Here is a 16034-nt window from a genome sequence, read left to right as displayed (position 1 = left end):
CAGGAGCCCAGAGATGACTGGGGTGTGTTGGATACAGGGGTTTCTTTCCAAGCTGCTACTGTTAAAAGTTGTTGAGATCGCCCAGCCTCTTTCAACTTTGCAGTAAGAAATTTGGAGTAAAAGCCAGAAAGGTGGGGAAAAGGAAAGAAAAAGAAAAACAGAGAGAGAACAGCTTACCTGCAGTTTTGCATTATTTTCAGGGAACTTTGCCTTTTTGGTCTAAATTTAGATCTCTTTCCTTCTGAGCAGTTTATTATCCCTCTCTCAGTGGTTGCAAACCTGGGCGGGGGGGGGGGGGTGTTTTTGTCCTTTTTTCTGTCTGTCCTCCAATGTAGTGGGCCAGAGGTTCCGGTCCCGGGTGATGAAGTTGTAACTTGAATTAGTGGTATTCTAAGACCATGTGCCCTCACTTCTCCCCAGTCCCATGGAGACTCTGAGATGCCAGGGGCCACACTTACCAGGCATCCCTTGAAGAAGGGGCCGCCCCATCAGCCAGTCCTGGAGCGCTGGGCTGGGTCCCTCTCCCCAGAACTTCACCCTGCTACTGGGTCCTCTTCCAGAGCCTGCACCAGCACCTCTGTCCCCTCTGTCTCTGCACAGGCCATTCCAGCCCCCAGTCGGTCTCACTGACGGTATATGCCCAGCAAAATCCCAGACAGCCCGTGAGAACGCCATGGCTTTGGGCGGAATCCTGGGACCCCTTCTAGTTTATTTAGTTAATTGCACTGTTTCAGGAAAGTTCTAAATTCTAGGGCTTCGGCGTGGTCAGAGGCCGCTGAGAGGGGTGGGCTGCCTGGTGAAGGACAGGAGCTCCTAACCCTGTTGCTTTATGGGACTGCCTGAGCTCCCAGACTGTCCCAGGAGCCTCAGTGTCCTCATATGGCAAGGGATGCAGACAGACAGTTCTGGGAGAGCGGGGCTTGTGGAAGGCATGCCCCATGTCTCAGCAGCCTGTGTTTGTCAGCCCCGGAGAGGGAGAGCCCCCACCCCATCCTAGATTTCGTTGTCCCTCTATTGCTGAGGAGCCGACGGTGACTTTGGGAAATTGTCACCTTGTGGTTGTTGGGCCTCTAATGCCAGACAAGAGACTGGAAGAGAAGAAGGGTTTCTTTTCTGGGAATGCAGGAGCGGCCCTAGGGGATCCATGGGGCCTTTAAAACAATCAGAACAGGAGTTTGTAAGTGGTTTTCCTGGTGCTTCCAAATTTCATCAGGTGCTTCCAAATTTCATCAGGTGTTTAAAAAAGCTTCTCTGCATCCACAGAATGGTTAAATAAGTAGTTCGTGGGCTGATCCAGCCACAGAGTTTTAATGTTTCACAGGTTGTTTTATTTTTTATTTTATTTTTTTAAAGATTTTTATTTATTTATTTGACAGAGAGAGAGAGAGCACAAGTAGGCAGAGCAGTAGACAGAGGGCGAGGGAGAAGCAGGCTCCCTGCTGAGCAGGGAGTCTGATGCTGGACTCCATCCCAGGACCCTGAGATCGTGACCTGAGCCAAAGGCAGACGCTTAACCAACTGAGCCACCCAGGCGCTGCAGGAGTTGTTTTAAATTTGATTTCGTTACTTGCCAGTTCAGCAGACTTATGTACAAGTCTTAAACTTTGGTTTTTCTTGAAAAATGGGAAGAAAGGACAACTTTTTCCTTGCATAAGGTCTGAGCGGCCACCCACTTTAGCGAGGGGTGTGCCCTCTCCGCTGGTCCACATTTGTCTGTGTGAGTAGCAGGGGTCTCCTTGGACCCCGGAGTTTGTCAGCTCTGCACTAGATGATCCGGGCTATCTCCCCCACTCTGATTCCTTTCTAAGAGGGGTGCAGATAAGCGGAAATGCTTTCGGAGGAGAGAAAGCAGGATTCCTGGGAACAGAAGCCATGGCTCACGTGGAAAGATAATTGCCACCCCAAGAAAGGTCATCTGGCGTGGAGGCAAGAAGCTGTGTGGTCGTGGTGGCGTGCAGGAATGGCATGTGGGAGACGCAGCTGACCTGCTGTCTTCGTTCCCAAAGGGTGGAAATAGGAGGTCCTGGTGAGGGAAGTTTTGTTGGACTCTGGATTCTAGTCCAGGAGGGAGAGCTGTGCAGGCACCAAAGAGATCCACTCACTGCGGGGGGAGAGGGTCCCCCAATACTGGAGGTATTTCAACCAAGCTTGGATTGCCATTTCAAATAGCTGGCAGAGGGCTGAGCTGGGCCTGGTGGACCTTTAAAGTCTTTTTCCCAGCTTGAGATCCTGCACTTCCTGAGGGCTTCCTCTTTAGCCTCAAAATTCGGCTAGTCCCCTCCTGCCTCTTCCCTTCCTTCAGTGCCCTTGCTGAGGAAGGCTAGCGCAGGTTGGATGTGTGGTCACTAGTAGTCAGGACCGGTGAGCTCTAGGTAGCATTCCTATTCGGTTTTATCAGCAAAGAAATGGAAGACCAGTGTTTGAACCACTTACCTGAGGACAGGGAGAGAGCATACACGGAGTCAGGATTCAAAGCCACTTTTGGGGATCAAAGCCCATTGTCATTTCAACAAAGGCCTTTTTCCTCAGGCTGGGAAGACTTCCCCTCAGAATGGAGCATTGTTAGGGATGCAGGCCTACAAGGAGAACCAGAAAATGAGAAGAGCCCACAGTGATTTTAAGGGTGGGAAAGGTCCTTGAGGATTTCTTTAGCCAGTCTACTACTCAAGAATTGGGTACATGTTGTGATGAGCACTGGGGGTTATAAGCCAACTAATGAATTGTTGAACACTACATCGAAAACTAATGATGTACTATATGTTGGATAACTGAACATAAAAAAAAAAAAGTATTGGATCCATGCTAGGATGCCTGACAAAAGTAACCACAAAATCAAGGAAGACCAAGATTGGTAAGAGAGGAAAAGCGCAATTTCCCCATTGTACAGATGAGGAAACAGAGTCCAGGAAAACATGAAGGACTTGCCTGCTTCCTATTTAGAGACAGAGCTGAGTCTCAAACACAGGTCTCATGAGGTGCCGGGACACAGAGGGGTTGGCCCTCTGGTCTTCCTGCCCAGGACTTGGCATTGTGCACGTGTGTGTATGTGTGTGTTGGGCGGGGTTGGTACCATTTTGTATTGCTTCTTAAAATTTCTTCAAGCGGGTGAGCTAACCATTCCCGCGTGCTACAGCAGTGAGCATCTCTGTGCACGCGATTTCCCACGTGTTGCCATATGATGTGCTCTGATTATTCCCAAGGAATAGGGTTTCTGGGTCAAAGGAGGTGGGCGTGATCATGTTTTTGGGCGGTACCAGGACTGAGCATTCATGAGAAGCTGAATGCCAGGTAGCATCATAGCACAAAATAAGGGAAGTCTTGGTAAATAACCCAGGGATCTGGGGAGGTTGGACCTGCCAACCCTGTGCTCTCGAAGATGCTAGAATCCGTGTGTGACAAAGCTATCTGGCTGCTTAGCTCCCTCCTACTGCCCATGACGGAGGCCAGGTGCCTCAGGCAGTGTTCCCAGTTCCTGGAAGCTGGCTCCTTCTAGTTAATTCTGGCTATGTTCTGGTAGAGATGAGAGTATCATTTTAATTTTTTTTAAAGTTTGGTTCATTACAAAATATTGGGGAAAAAAGGAATTGACACCATCTTCTGGTTGGAACTCACTCAAGGGAGAAGCCTCAGCTCTAACTGTGTCCTGGCAGATCCAGGACATTGGAGCTGGCCTTGACTGCCTGGTAGCCAAGTTGTTGGGCGACAGTATGCTCCTGAGCCCACAAAGACAAGAAAAAGCAAACGGACCTAAACAATAAAAGAACGTGTCACTTAAAAATAAAACAACTGCAAACTTGTTTGTGACTGTGGATTCAGAGTGTCTGCATATGTCTTTGCCAGATAATCCCTCCGTCTAAGAGCTCTTTCACCTGAAGAAGGTTCTAGGAGCATCCCAGCCACCTCACCCCATCTCCTTATCTGATGACTGTATCCCACATCTCTCCGGTGTTTGCCCACCTTCCTGTGGTCCCCCTCCAGGGGCAGAGGAGTCCTCACTTCCCACGGCAGCCTCTAATGCCTTGTTGAATATCTGGTGAAAAAGTCTTTCTTTTATTGAAATGAGAGTTGTCTTTACCGCTTCCATCTGCCAGTCCTTATTTCATGATTTTGGAGCTACTTAGCATAATTTAAATCCTGTTTCCGAAAACAAAAATAATGTGCCCCTGAGCCTATCTGAGATTGAGTGCCAACTGGTACCAGACTGGGTGCTTGGCATTCTTCCATCATTTACTTTTGTGAATTAGCTCTGCTCTTCCCGGGTGTGCAGATGGGCAAACTGAGGCTTAGGACAATCCCGCAATGACTAAGCTGCAACAGAATTGGATCTGAACCCATGTGTTAGGCAAATCTCATGCCTTTGCCCCAAATTCCAGACTGAGTATATAAGGTAAATGTATGGAATTGATACAAAGAGGCAAATAGACCATTTAGAAGTGGTTTTTACTTTTAAAAAATTTTTTCTCCTTAGAATAGTTTAAACTATAAAAGTAATGAAAGCGTATTGTTACAAGTGAGGCAGGATTGGGGCACCTGGGTGGCTCAGTCGTTAAGCGTCTGCCTTCAGCTCAGGTCATGATCCCAGGGTTCTGGGATCGAGCCCTGCATCGGGCTCCCTGCTCGGCGGGAAGCCTGCTTCTCTCTCTCCCACTCCCCCTGCTTGTGTTCCCTCTCTCGCTGTGTCTCTGTCAAATAAATAAATAAAATCTTAAAAAAAAAAAAAAAAAAAACAAGTGAGGCAGGATTAGCAAACCCCTGCATCCCGCGCCCCCCCCCCCCCCGTTATCCCCTGCCCCCAACCAATAGTAATATTGTGGCAAAAAGCCTTTTACAACATTATATCCAAACATCCACATCAATCAAAATCCAGTGTTTGAACAGTTTGGGAACAATAACAATGAATTCTAAAACATGTTTATGTAGCACAATGTCTGGCTCCTAGGACTGGACTCCATCAATAATTGAAAGGTTGAATTGTACTCTGTTCTGCTTGGTCTGATGCTTGCTGTGAGTCCACTGGGCAGTGGCACAGTGGTCCCATTTGCTTTTGGCAAAACTGATGGACAGAATGAGGCCCTGGGTAGATTGTTTCCAGGCCTCAGGAGAAACACCTAATGGCAACCTAACTTTTTTCCCTTGCTCCCGAGATGTGGTGGGCAAGTCAGCCTGGGCTCTCCGTGCATCTTGGGTTCTTCGACCCCAGCACCCCATGCTGCTGACGCTCCACGTCATCAGCTACTGTAACCCACTATGGGCTTGTCTGTTTCGGCCACTAGGCAAAGAATTCCTTGAGATCGTGGGTTTCGCATTATTTATCTATGAACTGCCCGTGTCTACAACATGCTGGGCACAGTGGGAACTCAACAAGTCTTTGTGGAACAAAGTCATTTCAAAATGGTGTTGATCAAGTGCCTGGCACATAAGAGGTATTGAATTAATGAAATTACAATTTAATTTAAGTCACAGTTAAGTGAGTGAGATATCAGTACTGGAGAAGTCAGGGGGATATTTATGCCACCTGGCACTGTGTCTCCCACACAGGTGTGCCTGACAGCTGTGGCTCAGGGAGGGCGGCTCTGGCACCTGAGCGTTGTTGAGGCCCGCATTGAACCCAGGGACCGGGCCATGTTGGTGGGGGTAGGTCTGGCTCAGGTCTGGATCTGGCCCTCCTGTTTGCTAGCCCTGTGGTTTCCAGCACCATTTAGAACATCTCTGTGCAGGGGCGCCTGGGTGGCTCAGTCGGTTAAGTATCTGCCTTTGGCTCAGGTCATGATCCCGGGGTCCTGGGATCGAGCCCCACGTCGGGCTCCCTGCTGAGCAGGGAGCCTGCTCCTCTCTCTCCCACTGCAGCTCCCGCTGCTTGTTCTCTTTCTCTCTCTCAAATAAATAAATACAAGCTTTTTTTTTTTTTTTTTTTTTTTTTTAAATAGAACATTTCTCTGCAAGAACCCAGGGAAGGAGCTCTGATAGCATATCGAGTGTCAACCTAGGGCCCTGGGATCTCTGATGGATGAGCAGGTCTGACATCCTTAGCTCCTGGTAGGTCAATTTTCTACCTTTACAAGGTCATAGAGGCCCCAGGACTTCCCTTCAGTGACACTAGCTTGTTCGTAGACTAGGAAAGAAAGTATCTGAACCCACTTGGTCACCCCCTCTCTAAAGTGATTTAGTAGCTGTGTACCATATACGTAAATATAAATATCTAAAATCCCTTGCATCTTTGGTCATTTAACAATAGCTCTTCCTAGAGTACCTGCATGGCTCAGCCGGTTTTTAAGCATCTGACTTTGGCTCAGGTCATGATCTTGGGGTCCTGGGATTGAGCCCTGCGTCAGCCTCCTCCTGCCCCTCCTCTCTGCTCCTGCTCTCTCTCTTTCAAATAAAATCTTTTTTTTTTTAAAGATTTTATTTATTTATTTGAGAAAGAGAGAATGAGAGACAGAGAGCATGAGAGGGAGGAGGGTTAGAGGGAGAAGCAGACTCCCCGCTGAGCAAGGAGCCCGATGCAGGACTCGATCCCAGGACTCCAGGATCATGACCTGAGCCGAAGGCAGTCGCTCAACCAACTGAGCCACCCACGCGCCCTCAAATCTTAAGAAAAAGAATAGCTCTTCCCGCAGGGGTCCATCCAGTTACCATTTATCATGCTCTGAATGCTAGATGTTCTTAGGGACTGAAGGACGGATCAGACAGTTGGGTGTGCTAAGGGTGAGGGTTCAGGCGCTCTGTGCTGGGGAGGACAGAGGAACACTTCACCCCGCAATCGACCACTTGCCAGACACCAAGTACTCCTAGCACCAGCACTGAGTGGTTAAATGCGGCCCCCACCCCCATAACTTCTGCAACAATCCTAGAGCTATGTAGTCATTGCTTTACGCACGCGGAGAGACCTAGGGAGGTTAAGAGACCAGTCTAAGGACAAGATAAGAGCAGATGCCTCTGCTCCCCGTGGCTCCCCTCCCTTCTTCTCATCCCTCTGTGTCAGAGCGTGACTTGTCAGGGTTGGGGTTTCATGGAAGGCTTCCAGAAGCCAGAACACCTAAGCTGAGTCTTGGGGAAAGAATTCACCACACCGTTTTTATTTGTTTCTCCTTTGGGCCATCCCCCTACGGTGTAGGGTCCCAGAGGCAGACACACTGCCTTGTTTGTCTCCATCTTGGGGATGCTGGTGTGGCTTTGGGATGGGCGGGGGATACGGTGTTTGTGGCATGAGCGAGCACTTGTGTGAGTGGGAGGGGAGGGAGCGCAGAAAAGCAAGGCACTGTGAATGAATGAGGAGGCAAATACATGAGTAGAAAAGTGAATGAGGGAGGGAGGGAGGGAGGGAGAGAGTTAATTCACATCGTCACGTTTCCATCAGCCGCGCCTGGGTGGGTTTTTCAGGTGAAAAGGAAAGAGGACTGGTTTTTGATTATCCTTTGCTCAAACAAAACTTTTCAAGAGGCTTTCCTCCTGTCCCTCTTGCTGCAAACTCCCACCAGAGAATGCCCGGGCTGTGTTTACAAACTGGGCTTTGCCAGGTACCACTCAGTGCAGTGGAAATGAAGGGGGCTCCTCCCACAGATCCCCTTGATGGGGAGACATTCTGGGGCTTCCCCTCGGCTTTGTCCTGGGACCTCGGCACGGCGATCCAAAGCCCCGGGCTCCTTTAGGAGTGGAGCTGGAGAGCCCCATACTGCGACAGTTCGGAGCCCTCTAACGGAAAGCAAGCTGATCCTGCAGAGCCTCCATGCCTGGTGCGTCCCCGTGCATCCCTGACCTTTCTCACATGCTTGTGCCTGCAGGACGACAGGGACGTGGTGGGGTCTGAGGCAGTACCTTGGAAGAAAAGATACACTCTTAGTGGATAGGCAAGGACTATAACTCCTGCGTGAATCCACAGGCTTGCTCTTTCACAGGAGTAGAAGGTTCTAGGTTATTTAAAAAAAAAATTTTTTTTTTTTTTAGAAAACATAAAAGAGATCTTCCCATTATTATCTAAGTGAAATACAGAGTTAAATATAGTTCAGACACTCAACCCATTCATTGATTGGTTTGTTTCTGTGACACTGATACGTGGAGGGCCTGCTGTGTGCCTGTCACCAATCCGGGCACAGAACAAGAGAGACCAGAGACACAATCCCTAAGTCTAAGGAGCTCAGTGGAAAATGCAGGCCAATAAGTAGGTCAATTTTATTTTATTTTTTTTTAAAGATTTTTTATTTTTAAGTAATCTCTACACCCAACGTGGAGCTCAAACTCACAACCTCGAGATCAAGAGTCCCATGCTCTGCTGACTGAGCGAGCCAGGCACCCCTAAGTAGGTCAGTTTTAATACCACTTGTGTGGAAGCCTAAAGAAGATAGTGACACACTCCTTGCTTGGGAAATCAGGGAAGGCTTCCTGGAGGAGAAAGCACATAGGCTGGGTTTTGGAGCATGAGTAGGCGTCTGCCTGGCAAGGAAAAGAAAGCATCTCCGAGTAAATGTCAGAGAGACAGGAAAAGAAGATACTGGGGTGTTGGAGGAAGAAAGAGAAGTCTTTGAGGTTGGAGAGTAAGATTCATGAGGTAAGGTGTGGGGTCCCTGAACCTGGAAAAGGAGATTGGGGTCAAATGAGAAGGGCCACAAAGAGAAGACTTGAAGGTGGGAAATGACAGGAACAGACCTGTCTCGTCCGGTAACCTCTGTGCTGAGGGTGAGCAAGCCCTTTGCAAATTCAGAGTATAACACAGGGATTTATAATCTGGTCCAGATGTAGGAGTCTCCTTCTCAGAAGGGAAGCGGTCCTCAGAGCTTGTGTGGAGTGTGTCTCCTCCAGCCGAGTGGGGATCAGAGACTACAGGGTCTCTAAAGGTGGAGACGCCCAAAACCTGCTTGCTGGAGCCCACGTGGAGGGGGCACGCTCCCCTGGGAAAGGGGAGTCAAGTGCCTGGTCCCCCTTGGCAACCGCCCTGTCCCTCAGCTTCCTCATCTGAAGATGGCTAATGCCTCTCTAACTCCCTCTTGTTCCCTCACTTTAAAATTAGAGGTGTGCATAGTGCCTTGCGGAGTTGTGAGCACCTCGTTACCAGGACGTCTAGACCGGAGTGCACATGAAAGAGGGGCAGAGCGGGGATTGGAGCCTGGGGCCGTGGCAAGTGTTGGGATGGACCACTCTGAGAAATCTCAATCCAGGTTATGTGGTTTTGTAGAGACCCTGTTGGCATGAATTAAATACCGGAAAGGATTCTTTGATGGTGATAACTTCCTTCAGTTGAGTGCTTGCAGCTTTTTAAATTTTTATTTTTATGGCCATCCTTTTAGGGCGCTGAGCTTGGGCAATGCCTCCCCTCAGCTGGTGAAGTAGGTTAACCCCCCCACCCCTGTCACAGACGCTGGGAGACAGGACCGAGATCAGGCAGCTAGGGAGTGGTGGAGGTGGGTGAAATGCCGTCCACAGCTCTCCCAAGCACCCAACTGCTCCGCACGGCCCAGGACCTCATCATTCTCCCCTAGGAAAAGGGGAGCCTGCTGGGACAGCACCTCCATAATCAGTGTGGGTGCTATAGCACCATTTATACCCATTGCTTCATCAGACCAGACTCTGCTCAAAATAAGTTAAACAGAAATATCTTTCTGTGTCCTCAGGACCCTGTAATCTGAGACAGTCTCTTGTGAAATGCCCCAAGACAGTGTATTCGGAGGGGGAAAAGGAAGAAACGAAAGAAGAAAATATTGGGAAGAATTCAGCACCGAAGATGTGACAGAAATACGAACGGGGTGTGGCAGCCCTGAGATGTTGGAATTAGCTAATGGAGCAACAAAGAGCATTTGATTTGCATGGGCTGAAGGGAGGGCGGCCTCCTGTCCCTGCTGCCCTGTTGGCCTAGGAGGGACGGAGGGTGGGGGATCTAGATGGATTTTGGAAGTCTGCCCTGGAGGAGAGGTTGAACAGGGTCATTCCGGGAAAGCCTGTCTAAACTGGGTTGAGAATCAGAGCTGAAAGGAGGGGAAGCGGAGGCAAGATGTAGAGTGAGGACAACGTTGAAGGAACCAGGGCCGCCGCGTGCAGGAGGCTGGGTGAGTTCCAGAGAGCAGGGGCCGTACCTGCTGGCCTGCCTAAGCACACACCTGCTCTGGGGTTTGCAAGAGAAGGAACCACAGTGCAAATTGGCTTGAGTTTAAGAAGTGAAGGTGGGGAGGTGTTTGCTTCGGGCAGGCCAGCTCTGGTGCCTTTGGACTTTGGGCAACACTGGGTTCGGTGCTCAAGTGATGAATCTTATCTTGTTCCCCGCTGTATGCGGCTTCATTCTCCATCAGGGTCCTTTGTGTCGTGACAGCCTTCAGCATCTCTAAACTTGGCACCTGGAGTAGAAATGTACCTCTCTCTGGAAGCTCCAGCAGAGGTCCCAGAGATGGCCCAGCTTGCTTATATGCTTGACCCTTGTCATATTCCAGCATCCGGGAGGATGTGGTCTCTACACTGGTCTAGTCTGGTCTGGTGCCACCCCACTGGCCAGGTGGATGTCGCCCCCTCCCATGAACCACATCAACGGAGCGTGGGAGAGGAGTTTTTGGCAAAAGCAAGAGGTGAATTCTGCTTCCAGAAGAAGGGAGTCTAGAAGGGTTAAAGCAGAGGTGGGACCAGGCAGGAGACATTCCCTGGGGTGCAGGAGCGCAGAGGAGGACAGACAGGAGTGGTCTCAGGGTGCCCAGTTCTGTGGCCCTTCTCTTCCAACTCCCCTATAGCCCTTTAGATTCAGCACCTTTCTGGAACTGAGCAAATGATTCAAAGTTGATGAGCATTTCCCTGTGTGCTATTTATAGCACAAAACTCCAAGCACTGATATTCCAGGGCCCACAGTCAGCCTTGGATGGTCCTTCCCACTTACCTCTTGATTTCCTTCTGGAGGCAGCCGGTAACCTTGCCCCTTGCATTTCTGCCCAGCAGCGTCTTCAGGGTGCTTACAGCTGGAGCCTCCTCGTTGTGCAAACAGCTACCTTGATTGGGTACGAACCCAGCAACCCAAGCCTGCCTCCCTTTTGTGGTATGACTCGGGACCTCACTCACTCATGCCCCATGGAATCATGGGAGTGCAGGCGGCCCCCTCCCCTGCTCCTACACTGCCAGCTCGCGCATTCCCTTCTCCCTGGGTCACAGGTCACGTAGGGCCGAGCTGACATGCAGTCAGGTGACAGAGGGGAGGCCAGAGAGGTGGGTCCAAGCCAGCCCATGAAGGTCTGTGATGGGGGACACTCTGAGCTTTGTCCAGAGGCAGGGAGGCAGGATTCATCCACGAGGTTATGGATCATATTTGTGCAGTAGGGGCCTTATTGGGTTCTTGTGAGCATGTGCAGACCATGAGCTACGGGGGAATCTGAGGGCTGAGGCCACTTCCCAGGCTGCTGGTTTCAGGAATCCAGGAACTGAGCGAGGCCTCTTACCCCTCACCACACCCCTCTTTCTGGATGACTGGCTCCTTCCCATTATTCAGATCTCTGTTCAATGTCCCCACATCGGAGACTGTCCTTTTTTTTTTTTTTTAAAGATTTTATTTATTTATTTGAGAGAGAGAGAATGAGAGACAGAGAGCATGAGAGGGAGGAGGGTCAGAGGGAGAAGCAGACTCCCTGCCGAGCAGGGAGCCCGATGCGGGACTCGATCCCGGGACTCCAGGATCATGACCTGAGCCGAAGGCAGTCGCTTAACCAACTGAGCCACCCAGGCGCCCGGAGACTGTCCTTTTAACGAAGTGTAAAAACTGTCCTACCCAAATCACTATCTATCACTTCATCCTGTTGTGCCCAAATCGGCTTTTCTCTGAAACCGTATTGTTGCTTTACTTGTTTCCTTGTTTCGCGTTCTCCTCTTTTCCTAGAAAGTAGGCTCCGCGGAGACAGGGATATTGATTGAATGATTAGAAAATGCCCAGCACGTGGTCTGGGACGCGGTGCATCCTTGCTGAGTTGTTAAATCAATGACTCCACCGACCATGCAGAACAGTGAAGCATCAGGGGCCAGCTTCAGGGTGAGGGTCGCCTTCCAAGTCCTCCGGGGGCCAGTTTAAGAAATACGCGTTGTTTGAAGAATAGACAGAGCTTGAGTTTCATTCACAAATTGTAGCAACTGGGAGAGAAACGACTGGCATCCTGGATCTTCTTAGGGGGAAAAAAACCCCCAATAACAGAGAGGAAATATTTTTGAATCCCCAAGCATAAAGAAGGAGGCCACATCCCTCACTCTAGCTCCATCTCCTTCAGCCAGATGAGTCCTGCGCTTTGGCGATGTAGGGTTTAAGCAGATTCCATTTAAATCTTGCTTTGCGCTACTGAGGAGGACACAGGACTGGACGGATGTTCTTGCTCGTTAGCAGGACCAAAGACTGCGGGAGGCACGGGCTCCTTCTTGCCTCCCCTCCCTCCAGGCACCCAGGCATGCACTGCTGTTGTCAGAGGACAGAGACCGGTCCTTTTTGCTTCAGTGAAACAGACCCCAAATCTAGGTTCACGATGGCCTGGGATTGAACCCCAGTTCTGTCACCCCCTGGCTGTGTGATCCAGGGCACATACTGTAACTCTCCTGAGCTTGACACCCCTTTACCAGTTTGTTATGAAGAGAGAACACGTTGCGGTGGAAACCAGCACCGTTCTGTTTGCGTGTATCTCACTGTGTCCTTGTAAGATTGTTCTATTGTTACCGCCCAGACAGTTGGATCAGCTGCCATTCTATAGGTTTTGACATATATTTTTACTGCCCTAGGAGTCCTCTGTGCTCTCCTTCCCCATGCCAGCCCCCTGGCAGCCATGGGTCCCTTTACGGTCTCCATGATTTTGCCTTTTCCAGAATGTCACAGAGTTGGACTCCTACGATGTGCAGCCTTTTCAGATTGGCTTCTTTCACTGACTGATAAGGATTTAGGGTCCTTCCATGTCTTTTCATGGCCTGAGAGCTCATTTCTTTTGAGTGCTGAATAATATTTCCTTGTCTGGGTGGACCACAGTTTACAGATCTGTTCACCTATAGAAGGACATTTTGAATGCTTCCAGGTTTGGGCAATTGTGAATGCAGCTGCCGTCCACATCCACATGCAGGTTTTTAGCGTGGACATACGTTTTCAGCTCCTTTGGGTAAATACCAAGGAGCATGGTTGTTGGACCACATGGGAAGAGCATGTTTAGTTTGTGAGAAACTGCTAAACTCTCTTCCCGTGTAGCTGCGTCATTCTGTGTTCCCACGAGCCATGAGTGAGCATCCTCACCAGCATCTGGTATTGTCCGTGCGCAGACTTTGGCCATTCTCATAGGTGTGTCATGGGATGTAGTTTTATTTTACGGTTTTCTGATGCCACGTGGCGTGGAACATCTCTCCACGTGATTACTGGCTGGCTGTGTATCTTCTTTGGTGACGTGCCTGTTCAGAACATGGGCCCATTCTTTAAATCAGGTTGTTTGTTTTCTTATTGTTGCGTTTCAAGAGTTCTTTGTATATTTTGGATCACAGTTCTTCAGCAGCTGGGTCTTCTGCAGATATTTTCTCTTACTCTGTGGCTTGTCTTTCCATTCTCTTGAGGTTTGTTGTCATTGTTGCTTAGTTAAAAATACCACACACAGAGCTCTCACCATTGAAGAATACTGGTTCAGAGAACAGACTAAAAATACAGGGGTGCCCTGTGTGCCCGCTTCGATTACTAGGTGTGGCAATGAGAAGGGGCCCACGTGGCATGGGAGGTGGAGAGATCGGCTCCTGTCCTCAGCCCCTCGCCGACACACCGTACCCCAGATCTCTGACTTGCACTCCCTCTGCTCATCTCCAGGGGTCTCCCCAGCCCCGATTCCTCTTCTGAGCTCTAGACTCAAGTGTCTGCCTTTGACTTCTCCATCTGGCTGCCTTCTAGGTGCCTCAGACTCATTCCGTGTGTCCAGTGGGGAACTCCTCATCCCCGCCACCAGCAGTGACTGGCTCCAGATGTTCAAAATGGGAATCTGGACTCCCCTCCTCCACATCCTCCTCTCTCCCTCCACTCCCTGCCAGTCACGCATATCATGGCGTCCGCGGTCATCCTTGGGAAGGTGGTCTATGTCTCTTTCGATGCCATACCCCCCTCCGCATTGGCCCCTCTGCTTCGTCCACCCGTCTCCGCAGGTCTCAGGAAGTCTCCAGGCAGTCTGACCGCTTTCTCTGGGTCACCACACAAGTCCCTAGGCTGTCTTTATGAACACTCTTTCCTCAGATTTAAATGCCTTCCTCTTCCCAAATCCCTACCTTCTCCTTCAGCCTTCATTCCCTCCTCCACAATACTGTACTTCTTGCTTATCCCATGAATGTTCCTCAAAGGGAGACTGGTCATCGCTGGTGAAGGCAACCCTTGTCCTCTTGCCTACTCCCCACTCATCTTCCCAGGCGCAACTCAGATGTCACCTCCTCCAGGAAGCCTTTGCTGACCTCCCAGGCCCGAGGTAGGTGCTTGTCCTTCCCTCTAGCAGAGCTCTGATCCCATGGAAATGTAAGCATCTTCTTGCTTGTCTGTCTCCACCATGAGGCTGCCATCTCTGGACAGAGTGTCCTATCCTACGTGCCTGGTGCTGAGTCAGTGTTAACATGCATTTAGGACATACTTGAATTAGACGGTAAAACAGTACGATTCCCAGTGCCCCCTGCAGTCACCCTCAGCTGAATTCTGAGTAGCTTAGATCGAGAATCTCCCCTCAACATTGTTTGTGGCCCTGTTGGCCAACATCTGGCTTTATACAAGATTAGAACCCCACTCACTGCCTCATCTCCTCTACAGATCCACGGAGGAGGGGATCTCCTTCCCATTTTATAGGTGAGAAAACAAAGGATTAGAAAATCACAAAAGTAATGTACCTTCAGTACTCACTCTGGTCAGGCATCTTTCTAAGCTTTGTACATGTAGCGATTCAGTTAATTCTTCCAGTGAGATAGGTATTGTTATCCCCACTCTTACCTGAAAGGGCTGAGGTCCAGAGAGGTGAAGTGACTCCCCTGGTTTGCACAGCTCTTAAGAATTTGAACCCAGGGATTCTGGTTGAGGAGCTTCATCACGATGCTCGCTGCCCCAGGAGAAGCCAGTGCCCCTGATAATCCTCAGCGTACAGGAGATACTCGGTACATATTTATTGACCCAGAGGGCTTGATCCAGCTCACACAAAGCCAGGTTCGAATTCAGGACTCAGGCTTTCCAGTGCTTCCCTGGCTCCCCCGGCAGAGAGGAAGCCACCCAGCTCCCTCCTCCCCATCTGACCAGCAGGTGTAGCTGACATCACCGGCAGCCCTGCAGGTGAGCCCCCGAGGCTCAGAGCTCAGTCTGGACGCCCCGAGCCATGCTTTTATGGCTCCACCAGATTCCTGCCCTGAGCATCGCCCGTCACCCTGGCAACATGTCAGCAGCCCCTCGGTCCCCCAGCCCCTCCCCGCAGTGGGCAGCGGCCAGACCCTCTGTGCAGACCCAGTGCGCTCTCTGCCCGGGCTGCCCTCCAATGCGCCAGATCTCATTTTCTCCCTTTAAATTGTGTTCTGCTCAGTGTCTTCCCTCCCCTCTCTCTGGGGCCCTGGATAGGGAACACTGGTTACTATGGCAATGGGCTGGCTTGTGGCAGGAACTCAGCTCAGCAAATTAATTGCTGGACTTTTGGAGACTAATGGCCAGGCTCTGCCTCCCAGGGACAGGGTGTGGCCTGCATCATGCCAGCTGGGCAGCTGAGCCCAGGAAAGAGCTCAGAGCCTGGAGACCGAGAGAGAGCTAGAATCATGGCACCCATGCTTGATGGGGTTGCCACCTGAGGTGGGCTGGGGAAGGTGGGGAGACAGGCTCTCCCAAATCTCACCTTTCCTGCACACTTGGTCTATTTTAGCATCTGTGCTCTGTGCTTTGCAGAAAGCATGTTGTGTAACCCTCGCAGCACCCCTGATGGTGTAGAAATCACCCCCTTTTTATGGGGCTGCAATGCTCATTCATACGGCTAAGGAAGAAAGCTGGGATCCCATACCAGGCCTGCCTGCCTCAGTAGGCATTTTGTTGTGAACACTCCATGTATATTCCTGGGCAGAAGGCCATT

This window comes from Mirounga leonina, unplaced genomic scaffold (genome assembly GCF_011800145.1).
Source record: "Mirounga leonina isolate KUSES-001 unplaced genomic scaffold, KU_Mleo_1.0 Mir_165, whole genome shotgun sequence".
NCBI lineage: Eukaryota > Metazoa > Chordata > Mammalia > Carnivora > Phocidae > Mirounga > Mirounga leonina.
This window is presented reverse-complemented; position numbering follows the sequence as displayed.